General features: G+C 39.6%; 1 protein-coding gene and 1 long non-coding RNA gene across 3 annotated transcripts in view; one reads left to right on the plus strand and one right to left on the minus strand.

The window, feature by feature from the left end:
- Cpa6 (carboxypeptidase A6) overlaps positions 1-12,649 on the minus strand; it is a 374,787-nt gene that overhangs the window by 30,351 nt on the left and 331,787 nt on the right. The window lies entirely within an intron of this gene.
- LOC116088167 overlaps positions 2,403-12,649 on the plus strand; it is a 106,619-nt gene continuing 96,372 nt past the window's right edge. The window contains exon 1 of the long non-coding RNA XR_004117795.1: positions 2,403-2,999. This is a non-coding gene — a long non-coding RNA (uncharacterized LOC116088167). The remainder of the gene's footprint in view (positions 3,000-12,649) is intronic.

A 12,649-nucleotide genomic window follows, 5' to 3' on the forward strand; every position in this document is an offset into this window, starting at 1 on the left:
GGGCAGTGATACTGAGTCATCCAACCCACGGGCAGTGATACTGAGTCATCCAACCCACGGGCAGTGATGATACTGAGTCATCCAACCCACGGGCAGTACATGTTGCTCTGTTTTTCATGTTCCTTCATATCATATCACTTTCCCTTCATTGTGTCTTTATTGTGGTAATTATTGTGATGAGAGAGCACTCTTCTTGGACAGTGTAGTCATCCCATCGGCTCATAGCTCATCTCGGAATACTGTGTCTTCTCCTTTGTCTTTATCTTTGTATCTATCAAATGTAACCTGAGGAATTAGTCACTAAGGCTATGTCTTTAAACTTTATTTTGGAGGCTTATAAAAATAAAAATATAGTTGATTGAATATATTTTCATAAGTAATATATAATGCCTCTGCTTCATATTTGAAAAATGAGTAAAGTTCAACTGACACTTCCTTAGGAAATTAAAACGTCTTCTAAATGACTAAATATTGAAAATTACTCAACTAAGGATAAATCACTCACATTGTTCAAACTATCAAAGGAGATGATAATTAAAGAACTCTTTGTAAGCCACTTCTAAATTTCACAGAGGCCAGACACTAATAGTTTTTCAACACAAAAAGGGTGGGAATTGCTGTCTTTTTATATCTGTCTGATATAAAGATGTTTGATACTATAGCAAGATCAGTGCTAATGTTCCCTTGAAGCAAACGGACACAGGTAAAGTCATGGATGTTTATGTACCTTGCTTTGTCCCCACTAGGTGGCTAGTCGCAGCAAAGATACTCCTATTGATCTGAAGTTGTTTGCCTCATCTACAGCATCCTCACTATATCCAGCCAGCACCAGCCTTCTCTGGGTAGGCTTGGGGCTGTATATACACTCTCATAGTAGTGTGGATGGTACAGTACAGATCCAAATGTCATGGGGAGCGACAGAATGTTGAATATAACTTTGTTCTAGAAGTGGCTGTGTCTGGCTGTAGAAAACTGTAAATGTGATAGCACTTGTGGTGATATATGTATATACATATGTATGTATACACACACATACACACACATATATATACATGTGTGCATATATATGTGTGTGTGTGTGTGTGTGTGTGTGTAATCCTCTCCTTTAAGGAGAGCTCATATCTTCAAATATAAGCAGGAAGCATTGAAAACAGGAAGTAGGAGAGACAAACACCTAACCCCAGTGGTATACTTCCTCCAGTAAACTTCCACCTCTCAAAGGTTCCATAATCTCCCGGAACTGCGCTACCAACTGGGGACCAAGAGTTCAAATATCTGAGACTATGGGAGAATTCTCATGCAAACCACCACAGACTTTTGTTAATATTTAGGTTTTTAGATATGATGATATAATTCTAGTTCCTCTCTATAGATGACTGAGGAAGTACATGACTACAAGCATAATTGCATCAACAGCATTTTTTCAAACATGCCTGTGGGTTCAGGAAAATATTATGTCACCTAATATTTCTTTAATAACAAAATCTGAAACCCTGAGCGTTTCCCATATTACAGGGATATTAGCAAGTGTTCACATTTTCAGAAGGATAATATAGCATATAAACTCTGTATACAGGTGAAGAGCCCTAAATCATGTATGTTCATGGCCACCGAGTTCCCCTCCCTCCCAACAAAAGCAGAATTATAGTTTCAGGACTAATCATTGTCCTGTGAAAACAGACAGATTGCATTTCTTCCTACACAGCAGAAAACCTGTGCAGTTGTATTCTAGCGAGCTTTCTTCCAAGGGCATGGTGGAGGGGTTGCTCCTGGAGAAGGGCCATTCTCAGTAGGAAGGCTGAAAGGAAATAGTTTGAATGGGAAGATGTGCAGGACCAGAGTAGGGAGAGGAGGAGGTGTGAAGTATGGTTGAGGGTTCTCTATTGTACCGGGACCCTTGTTACAACAATTTACTCAAACTTGCTTCTAACCTTGCTATGCTTCCATTTTCATTCTTTCTATGGATTTCTTTTCCACTGTTAGTATTTTCAAGGATGGTTTCCCTCTTCAATGAACACGACACCTTCAACTACCACTTTAGCGTTAATATTTTTATTAATCCAGGAGTGTTTCCTTTGCACATGGCATATACCACATCATGTTCTGTCAACACACCAAAAAAGGGCTTCTGCCTTCTAGACTTACATTAAGTGGTATGTGTGTGTGTGTGTGTGTGTGTGTGTGTGTGTGGGCGCGCGCGCGCGCGCGCACGTGCGCATGTGCGTGCAGGCACACATGTGTGTGTTGGGGCAGTGTTATTTAATATGGACTAAGATTATGAGAATTGTATTGTGTGGTCAATAAATTCCATGGAAAAGAGAAAAGCAATGTTTCAGGAATACTGGGAATGCAAATTGTTATTTTCAAGTTGGTGATGAGGGTATTCAGCAACAGTGGCTTCTGAATAGACTTGTAGAGCATGGGAAATCATCCATGGCATCCGGGAAGAGGTTTTTAGCAAGGGGACCATCTAGGAAAAGTCTCCTTGTGGACATGCACCTGCCAGTAGATGGCACTAAATGGGAGAGGTTAGTGTAGAAATAGATGGTGGTAGCCCAGGTCATGTGTCGTCTATAGGCAAATCCTGTGGGCAAGTATGAGAAGCCACTGTGGCATGTTGACTCAGTGACGTCAGCTGACATTTAAAAGGTTTCTCTCTCTCTCTCTTTCTCTCTTATTTTGCATTTGTAGTTGATGTGAGTGGCAGAGTATTTGGAAAGTCAGGGAAGGTGCTATGAGATGGGATAGAAGGATCCTGTAGTAACCAGGGGAGACGTCATTGTGACACGGGCCACTGTTGTAATAATGTAAACAGTTAGAAGTGGTTGGACTGTAGAGCAATTCAAAAGGAAAACAACAACAACAACAAAACCCACAATGGCTTAGATGCAGAGAATAAGAAAATGAAGAATATGAAAATTTACTTTTTTATCATTTTTAGATTTGAGCAACTGGGAGAATGGTTTTGAAAAGTACAGATTTGGCAAAGAGAAGATCAGGTATTCAATGATAAATTTTGGAATTTATTTTAACCGACATCTAACATCATTTCTAGTGGAGATGTCAAACATACATCTGTGTGTGAGTGATGTCTGTATGTGTTTGTGTGGATATAAATACATGGGGTACATGTGAAAGCCAGAGGTCAATGTTGGACAGAGCTCCTTACTGAAGCTACAGCTCACTGATCTGTCTGAGCAATGAGTCCTAGGGACTCTGTCCATTCCTGTGCCCTCAGTGTTACAGGCATGCATCCACTGGGCCTTGTTTTTAAGTGTCTAATAGGGATCCAAACTCAGGCCCTTGACCTTGTGTAGCAGATACTTCACCGACTATGCTATCTCCCCAGTACATTTTGGAGATTATGGGAGAGCTTGGGAGAACTTTTAAGCTAGAAATTTACATTTGGGAGTCATAGGAATATAATAGGAGATAATAGTCTACAGGGATGGATGTAGATATAGAATATAAAAAGGTGTAAAACCAAATTTTGGGTCTTGTAATGTTAAGAGTATAGGGAGAAGGCTTAAGCTGAACAGTCTGCCAGTACCTACTTCAAACCTTACACACATTAGCTAATGTGTCTGTATGTGCTGATACCCAATTAACCATACTCTGTTATAAAACCTAAAGCTCTGCATTAGAACTGCATATATTCACATCACCTTACTTGACTGGGCCTAACATAGTGTTTGATTAATACTGAGCATATAACAAAACGAAAAAGCTTTTTATTTCATTATTCTGACACATGAGCTAAACTGCATAATATTAAGGAGGGGAACACCTTAGCTTAGTGCTGTTTGCCTGAGCAGCACTTTAGCTGCTAGAGTATTCCATAACATTTTATGGTTTATTTTACAGATTGGCAGCTGGCCAATGTTATTTACTGCAGATTAAGTATTGATTCAGCAGCAAAGTAGGATATTACATTCAAGATTATTTTTGCTGGTGTTTATCTTGAATTTTTGCCTTACTCATCTCTTATACCACCCTGCCTTTACAAAATAAAATCAGAATTCAGATGGCTGGCTCTCTAAAGTGGCAATAAATTAAGTCAGGTAGAAATAAGACCACTAAAATAGGCCTAATATTATTTATAGCTCTCTGCAGACGCTATTTAGGCTTTGCTAAAATGTAAAGAAACAGTTCGCACATTTTACTGAATGCTAAGTCCCCTTGAGATTTTATATGGCTCTGCTGGATACACATTATTTGAAGAGCCCTGTCCAGATCTGGCCTCAATTACACAGATTCTGATCTGAAATGCTGACTGCACCATAGAAGATGAAGATGGGAAAAGCTAAAGCACCAGGACACAGCATCTCAGAAAAAACACAAGTACAACGAAGGGGCTCAGGGCACAGTGAGCACAGTTCTCCTAGGAAGAAGCACAGGCACCAGGGCATTGCTTTTAATGTTTTAGGAACTGAGAACGTAAAAGCTATCAGTTTTCCCTTGCTTTGTGGGAACTAATCTTTTGTTTCTGATACAGAGACAGTGTTTGCTTTTGCATCTTTACATACAGAACAATAGCGGAATAAATTAACAGATCTTTGCCATGCAGAGCAAAGGGATTTTAGTCTTGTTAAATAGCACAGCACATGCCTCTGAACAATTGAACTTCTTTAGCTTTGAGTACTGGCATGTGAAACCCTACAGGGACCTCATAAGTTCAGAAGGAAATGTGTGCATATGAGGAAATGGGAGGACCAGATGATACAGGTGCAGTGCAGTCTGAGGGCAAGGGAGCACAAGGAAGGGAAGAGAGCAGGGGTGGAATTAGAATCCAAGGGGAGACTATGATGGCAGAAAAGAGGCGCCATGGATGGAGCACACACACATACTATACATATGTGAATGACAGAGTAGGGGAGTGTTGCTGCTTCTGTGGCCTCTAGTCCCACTGGATGATAAAATCAGGTGGAGGCTGGACATAAGGTAGGAAGATGGAAGAGGGGGGGAAACAGCAATGAGCTGAACTGGGAGACAGGGCTCCAGTTACAACTGGACCACTAAATAGTTCCATTGACCCATTGCAGACTACACTGCCCTGGCTGCGTTGTCCTGCTGGACCTGGGAACCAAATCACATGTTATCCCTGTGGCAGTAGGATAAGGGGTTGATACTGGCAGGCGGATGTCTCATGACAGTTACATGTACTATACGATTATTTTAAACAATTGGCTTAGTTACCATAATGATTACTCTATGCTGTTTATCTGGGTGAATTTTAGAATCACCATGGAAATATACTTTTGGGTGTCTTGTCTTGAGGGGTTTACAGAAAGGTTTAACTGAGGCCAGATGACCTGCCCTGATGTGGTTGTCACCATTCCATGGGCTGGAACCACAGGCTGAATAAAAAACAAAGTAACACGAGCAAAGATTGTACCTGTCTCTGTGTGCAGACGTTGGATACAATGTGACCAGCTGCCTCATGTTTCAGTTATTATGTCTTCCTTGATAAATCTTTCCTTCCTGAAGGTGTGGGTTTTGGTTTCAGATATATTGTTATAACAATAAGAAAATTCACTTATGCTGTTTATCTTGAGAATGTGTAAGTTGTTCTAACACATGCCTGTGAAAGGGGAAAGGAGAAGCTGAGACAAGTGTATTTTGGGATTGACTACAGGAATACACCCTCATCACTATTTTTTATAGCTTTGATTGTTCATCATTAGGCTAATAGGATGGGTTCCAGTTTTGGTAAAAAAGGTTCTAAGAATTTTTTATATTTGTGGATATTTGTAAATTTTGTTTTTAATGATTTTAAGATGAACTCTGTTGAATTCTGTCTTAGAGATAGCTTCCAAGGATGGTTTCCACCCTAAACCTTAGTTTTCAAGCAAAGTTTAATTTTTCTTAGATCATCTTTGTTCCCCACCCAAAATCTTCTAAATTTCAGATCTGCTTCTCTCTATGTATGACATCTTATCACCTGACACCTACCACTATCCTTTGAACTAAAAAAAAAACTACAGAGCTGTTAGTACTATGGTCTTAATTTCCATTCATCTCCCTATCCTAGTTAATAACCTCTTAGCTAAATATCTCTCTTAAGGTCTTTTAATTTCAGACTACTCTTCAATCCGTATCCTTGAAGTCTTGAGTTACATTTACATTTACTCTTGCCATGTTATGCTTAACATTTTTCAGTGGCTTGGTGCAACTTTCAGAGTAAAGGGGCTAGGTTTCTTCTAGATCCATTATTATAAGCTTAAATAGTGAGTCCTCAAAGACTGTCAGGTCCTAACTGGCAGAACCTATATATGTGAGTTGATATGGAAAAGATACTTTATAACCATTCTAAATTAAGGATTCTTTTAATTTAGGGAGATTATCTGAGAGTATCTGGACATGCCCTAAGTGTGATCCCAAGAATCTGTGTAAGAGGGAGAAAGCCAAGTAGGGGAGGTACAATCAAAGAAAGAGCACGCTGTACTAGGCGCCTGGCTGTAAATGTGGAGGAAGAAGCCACAGGGCCAACAGTATATATAGGGAAGCTGGAAAAGGAAGGAATTTCTCTCCTCTGGTGTTGGTGTGTGTTGCCTTGTTACACCATCAGACCAGTGAAATCCACTTTTACCTTCCCAAACTGTAAGGAAAGGTTGTCGTGTTATTTCATGCCATAGGTTGGTTCTAACATGATGGGATATTGATATACTCTGTAACCATTCTTCATTTATCCCCATGTGACAATTATCAATCACACATTATATAATGTGGCATTTATTACACATCATATAACTGCCTTTTCACTGCCAATCCTCTCAATAGAAGGAATTATGGCTTCTCATTTTCTGTGCCTCATGTTTCTGTTTCCTATGTCCCATGTGCTGCCCTTACCACATTTACTAAATAAGTAAATGCTTTTATTTATGGGATTCAGGGTAAAGGATCATTCTCCTAAATTCTTGACACACCCTTCACCCCTCTCTCTTTTCTATGTACATTCTTTGTTTTTTTTTTCCATCTAAACTTCTTAAATAGATATATAGGGAATTTCCTTTTTTTTTTTTCTAATGATCTTGAATATTCTTCAACTCTCTAAGTGATGCCATGTCCTCATCTCCAACATCCCCATCAGCCAGACACTGGGTGATGCCTTCATCCCCAGCACCTCTATCAGCCACTCTCTGGTTTCTATTCTTCTCTTTCTCTCTCTCTCTCTCTCTCTCTCTCTCTCTCTCTCTCTGTCTTTCCTGTTCCCATTGTAGCTTTGAGATTTATCATCTCTCCCCTGGATGATATTTAACTGGTACTTCCATTACCATAAACTTCTTAAAGTTCAATCTACCCTTCATATTACTCTACATACTTCATCTAAAATAGTGATGTTATTTCTCTCAACCCTACAGAAGGTTCTCTAACTGGTTCCTCAATGAGCAACATGACTGTAGGCTCTGGAACATGGTGTTCAAGCCCCTGTGTACTGACCATTCCCAGGTTCATGTTCTCTTAAATATAGCCATGAGTATCTGTGGTACTACCCTTGATTGTCTCTTCCTGCTGTTATCCCCCCTCACACCACCTCATCTCTCTTCCCACTCCTCCTTTCTATGTTATCTGCTGAAGCCTATTATAGTCCTCTCATGCCTGGAAGACTCAGCTTAAAAGCTACTTGTTAGGCAATGGAACAAAGATGTCTTTTTATCACTAGATACAGGAACAGCTGAACTTCCAGGTGTAACCTAAACACAAGACCTCATATCTTACATAAAAATTCATGCACAATGAACTATAGAGTACAGTGCAGAATCTGAAAGTGTAAACTTCAAGAATAACAAATAAATAAAACTTCAAGAATTTGACAGGATGAAGCCTAGATGATGTTGTCTATGGCAATGATTTTTTTTCAAATGATATAACACTTAAGGCATGGTTTTATGAAATAAATAAATAAATAAATAAATAAATAAAAATATCATTAAAATTTAAAAAATTCTTCTTAAATGCAATGCTAGGAGAATAAGAAGGCAAATCACATGTTGGAACATTTATAGATGTCTGATAGAGGATATGAATAAAAGAAGCCAATCAGAAAATGAGATAGTGACCTTGATAATTCACTCAACTATGTATCAATCGATATGCAGGTCGGCACATGCAAACATGCTCTTTGTTCTGTTACCAGGGAAATTAAGATCATGGCACTACTGAGCCACACACTAGTTGGAGCGACCAAAGTCCATAATTCCAATACCGAACTCATTGCTAATGGGAATACAGAAAGTTGTAGATACTCAGAAAGTCAATTTGGTAGTTTTTCCACCCCTCCCCCCAATTAAACACAGTAATCACATCACTTGAATTTATCTGAAGGAATTGAGAGCCTGTGTCTAATACAAAAACATGTGCATGGATATTTGCAGGAGCTGTATTCATAATGCCTAAACTTGGAAGCAACCAAGTTGTCTTTCAATAGTGGGATAAACCGTGGCACATCTGGAAAACAGAATATAACTTACCATGTGAAGTGGAGTAAGATATCAAACAGAACAAAGACATAGTGGGAACCTTAGTTCATATTCTTAAAAGAAAGACACTAGGGGGCTGGAAAGGTGACTCAGTAGTTAAGAGCACTGGTTACTCTTGCAGAGGATCAGATTTGGCTCTCAGCATCCACATGGCAGCTTACAACTGTCTGTAATTCCAGTTCCAGGAGGTCCAGAACTCTCTTTTGGCTTCTGCAGGATACCTGCAGGCATGCAAATAGTGCATATACAAGAAAAACACTCATATATATATATATAAAATTAAAAATAAGCCTTAAGAAACATGGAAATGCTATATATCATGTGACTCTTGACAACCGTTGTATCTCATTCATTATCTGTGGGTTCTGCATGAATTTTGGATGATTATTTGTTGGTGTGTGTCTGTTGATTGACACAAGCTTACCCAATGCTGCTGTGCATGTGTGAGGGAAAAAGGACTTGGGGAGTTTCTACACATTCCTCTTAATTTTCCTGTTATCTGAAAACTGCTCTAAAGAGTAGGGTGTTGCAAACAAAAGCTCCTGGTCTGCAGCATTTCCATTTTCTCTTCCCATGTCCTCTGCTAGGAGATGCTACTGTTTTCACTGCTATGTTCTGCTAGGGTGGACTGCTATGTTCTAGGAATGAATATGGAATAGCATTCCTGTTTTCCTGGCATCCTGCTCAGCTCACAGCAGGGGCTTCAGTAAATGTTTGTAGAATGAGTCAACCTGCCTTGCAGCAAGGTCTGTCTTAGTCTGGCACATCCAATTTCTATTTGCATTTTTAAGGTCAGTTGTAATTTAAGGTTATAACAAAAGGCAAGAGCTTGTATAGGAGCCTGAATGATGTTGTTTCCTAGCATACAGACATACTTTAAAAATAAGTACAAATAAAATAGAGATACCCCAGGCTATTAATAAATAAAATAGGAAGGAAGCAATACTTTTGAATACTATGACAATGTTGTCATTGGTTGAACCTTCTTAAGTCTAGGGATAATAAACAAATTGAATGAGTATTTTTTCTTAATTAAAATATTTTATGTTTGTTTTGTTTTTGTATGCATATGTGTGGAGGTCAGAGGACAGTATGGTTCTGTAAGAATTGAGCAAACAGGGACACCTCAAAAAAATACCAAGGAGCAAGGAATGTCCATTAAGCCTAAAGACAGAGATTCAGAAGGGTTTACTGAGCAAAGATCAGTCCCCAGGAGATGCCCTAATTGTGGGGAGTAATGCCCGGTTCCAGGAAATGTCCCCAGTAAGGGGTGGATCCCCTCAACCCCCTACATGCAACCGGTATCTCCTCCTCACCTGGAGCACAGAGGTCAATGAAAACAAAAGACAATGGGCTCCACCAATGAGTGATAACCAACTCATGCTGTAAACCTATGTACTGGGAAGGTATAAAAAGTGTGTGCTTTTGTTCTTGGGGGTTGCCTTTGCTCTGGATGCAGGACGACCCCAGTATACTGGTTCAATAAAAATCTCATGCAAATTGCAGCAATCTCCCTCCCTGATTCTTCTCGAATGGGGCACCCATGTCGAATTTAACAATTCTCTCCTTCTACCATGTGGATTCCTGGAATAGGCATCAATAGAGGTCATTAGGCTTGGTGGCTGTTAATACCTTTACCTGCTGGGTCATCTCACTACTCTCTACTTTTTATTATAGAGCACTCTAGAATTTTTTGTCTTGCAATTATGTAGGCTAGAATGACTTGCCAGATCTTCTTTGTAATTATATGCTGCTCTCATACTACACTGTATACAGGCAGCATCTTATATATAATAAATACATAAACTATACTTGTCAATTAAAACAAATGAGAGCTGGGTGTAATGGTGTAAGCCAATAGTCCTAGGACTCAAGAGGCCTAGGCAAAGGCACCCCTAGCTTGAGGACAGCTCAGGCTACATAGTAGAACTCTACCTAAACAACAATAAAAATAATTTTTAAATAAGAAAAGATGTCTGTATAATTTGATGGGTATTATATTTCATGAAACACATAATTCCATGTTACTATAGATGTTTTATGTGTGGGAAGGCAATATATTTTTATAAAACATTTTATTTGGTGCAAAGCTTTTAGATTCTCTTTTATATTTAAAACCTCTTTAGAAATACTAGGAAAGACATTGGAGGAAGCCCAAGAGAGGGAATGAGGGTATGGTAGATAGCTCTCCTGGACTTGTTGAGGTTAGTAAGGGCAATGAAGAATGGAGTGTGGCAACAGAGGGTGATATAATTTCCTTTAAGGCCCATGAAGTGCATCTTTTAGTCCCACTCCCTGTTTTCCTAACACAAACTAATTCCACTGATTAATGAGAGGAGGAAAAAGTGTTTTAACTAGTTGTAGCACATTGCTTTTATTTTTGGTTTTCTCAAAAAAAAAAAAACCCACAGACTTTATTAATTGAGAAGCATTTTGAATGGTCATGGGATGTCTGTGGTCACGTAAAATACTCTTCACCCATGTAGGCATCCACTGCTTTTCCTTAGGAACCAAACATTTTTCTGCCTTTCCTTTATGTATTATTTGATGGATAGTCTATGGGCTTATTTTGAAAAAGACCAGCTTCTTTACTATATTCATAAGTAAAAATGTTTTTTACCTACAAGTAATTGTCATCATTTCCTTCCTCTTCCTCCTTCTCTAGCTCTTCATCCCCTTTGTCCGCTCCCTCCTCCTACTCTTTCTGCTTATATGAAGAAAAGCAGTTTATTAAGCTCACACCTCTGGAGTTGCATTGATTTGGTCTCTTGTGAGAAACCATTTGAACTAGGTCACATGATGGTGTGCTGAGGCAAGATGCTAGAGCCAGGGAGGAGTCAGGCTTGCTCTTTTATAAGAATCCTCCTGAGAGGTTAACCAGGGGTCCCAGGAAAGCTAGCTACCTTATTTTATCCCAAGGACACTTGCTCCAGTGCTCTTGTAACTTTTCACTACATCTCGTCTCTTTTTTTTTTTTATTAGATATTTTCTTTATTTACATGTCATATGATTTTTCTTTTCCCAGTTTCTCCTCCCATAAACAAACAAACAAACAAACAAACAAACAAAAACAACAAGAAAAAACCCCTGTTGCCTCCCTCCTCCCCATGCTTGCCACCCTACCCTCTCCCACTTATTGGCTCTGGCATTCCCCTACACTGGAGCACAGAACCTTCACAGGACCAAGGACCTCTCCTCCCATTGATGATTGATTTTGCAATCCTCTACTATACACATGCTGCCAGAACAATCAGTCCCACCATGTATACTCCTTGGTTGGTGGTTGAGTCCCTGGGAGCTCTGAGGGTACTAGTTAGTTCACATTGTTGTTCATCCTAGAGGGCTGCAAACATTTCAGCTCCATTGGTCCTTTCTCTAACTCCTTCATTGAGGACCCTGTACTCAGTTCAATGGATGGCTGTGAGCCTCTACATCTGTATTAGTCAGGTACTGTCAGAGCCTCTCAGGAGATAGCTATATCAGGCTGGCTTGTCATTCCTTCAGTCTCTACTCCATAATTAGTCTCTGCAACTCCTTCCATGGGTATTTTGTTACCCCTTTTAAGAAGGAATGAAATGTCCACACTTTGGTCTTCCTTTTTCTTGAGTTTCTTGTGGTTTGTGGGTTATTCTTCCTGTATTCCCAACTTCTGGGTTAACCACTAATCCGAGAGTGCATACCATGTGTGTTCTTTTGTGATTGTGTTACCTCACTCAGGATGATATTCTCCAGATCTATCCATTTCCCTAAGAATTTCATAAGTTCATTGTTTTTAATAACTGAATAGTACTCCATTGTGTAGATGTACCACAATTTCTGTAATCCATTCCTCTGTTGAGGGACATCTGGGTTGTTTCCCGTTTCTGGTTATTATAAATAAGGCTGCTATGAACATTGTGGAGCATGTATCCTTATTACATGTTGGAGCATCTACTGGGTATATGCTCAGGAGTGGTATAGCTGGGTTCTCCGGTAGAACTATGCCCAATTTCCAGAGGAACCGCCATACTGATTTCCAGAGTGGTTGTACCAGCTTGCAATCCCACCAGCAATGAAGTAGTGTTCCTGTTTCTCCACAACCTCGCCAGCATCTGCTGTCATCTGAGTTTTTTATCCTAGCCACTCTGACTGGTGTGAGGTGGAATCTCAGGGTTGTTTTGATTTGCATT

This window comes from Mastomys coucha, unplaced genomic scaffold, assembly GCF_008632895.1.
Source record: "Mastomys coucha isolate ucsf_1 unplaced genomic scaffold, UCSF_Mcou_1 pScaffold14, whole genome shotgun sequence".
NCBI classification, from domain to species: domain Eukaryota; kingdom Metazoa; phylum Chordata; class Mammalia; order Rodentia; family Muridae; genus Mastomys; species Mastomys coucha.